The sequence below is a fragment of the Octopus bimaculoides genome, chromosome 14 (genome assembly GCF_001194135.2).
Source record: "Octopus bimaculoides isolate UCB-OBI-ISO-001 chromosome 14, ASM119413v2, whole genome shotgun sequence".
NCBI lineage: Eukaryota > Metazoa > Mollusca > Cephalopoda > Octopoda > Octopodidae > Octopus > Octopus bimaculoides.
In genome coordinates this window covers 32,600,378-32,601,577 of record NC_068994.1, presented here as the reverse complement: position 1 = coordinate 32,601,577, position 1,200 = coordinate 32,600,378, and the positions used below count along the sequence as shown (strand labels likewise).

Sequence of the window (1,200 nt, the reverse complement as noted above, 5' to 3'; positions counted from 1 at the left end):
ATATATATATATATATATATATATATATATACACATCCACATCCACTTGTGTGTATTTGTAAATGTATATGCATGTGTATCTATATATGCATATACTTATACATACAGATATATACATAAATATCTCAATATATATATGTGTGTGTATATATGTATGTATAAGTGCATGCATGCATGTATGTGTGTACGTATCAAAATAAAGGCAAAAAATGTTGATACTGTGAATGCATTTAATACGCGTGTTTCTAGTAGGTATGTAAGATAATCCTTATATAATTCTACCTTCTCTAGTCAAACATTTCAAAACTTAAACGGTCGTACAATACGACAACATCTCTCATTAGACAAGTGGTTGCAAGATAGTTTTCTCAGTAATGTTCACAGAGTTTACAACGGAGTAAAAGTCTTCTAGAGACATGCTATAAGGAAAATTTAGAAGTGTCCTACACTCATTGGTGTAAGGTTTTATCGATTTTGTCCCAAACAAGGCTTGAGGCCACTGTAGCGTACGAAACTTCGTGGAAGCAAAAGCAAGGACCTAAAGATATCAATTGTTAGAAAGCTTAAAGGACTGAATATCGTAGTCCTGTGGAATGATAAGACACGATGATGAGTTGCCGAACTCGAGGAAACAAGTTATTAGAATAAAGACTTAAGACTAACAGGAAGTTCAACAGAGAAACAGTGCACCTGGGAAGAAAATGGGTGACATGTTTAAAAGTCTTGACAGAGGGTACTAGATTAGAAATGATCATGGAAATATTTATAGAAAAGACACAACCAAGATACATTTTGACCATGATTAAGGGCCCTAACCAAGTAGAAAGAAGAGAACCCACCATGTTAACAACTCAAATCTGAATCCGACTAAGACACTCAGAAGAGACACCAGTTCAAAGACGACGGTAATATTCGCAAGCTGAATGGTGACCTTAAAGAGATGGACAGTGCACTGGACTAGAGCACAAAATCTCGAAGTTCTCGTCTATTCTTGTCTATTAGTCGATTGTCGTTGACCCTATGCTAAGCTTCTCTGTCCTTTAAACACCTGATGTATTCGTTCTGTTGGGTTTCAACTTTTTGATCCGGCTAACTTGGTGGAGACGCCGGCTCAGTCACCGATAATCCGACCAAGCAACAGGTTGTACTTGATTGTATGTTACCATTAGCGCTCACAGGACTTCACATGCATAAACACAC

General features: G+C 36.8%; 1 protein-coding gene across 1 annotated transcript in view; it reads right to left on the bottom strand.

Moving 5' to 3' along the window:
* The window catches only part of LOC106871010 (protocadherin gamma-B7), a 26,883-nt gene that overhangs the window by 1,724 nt on the left and 23,959 nt on the right, over window positions 1-1,200 (bottom strand). The gene's annotated exons all lie outside the window — the stretch shown is intronic.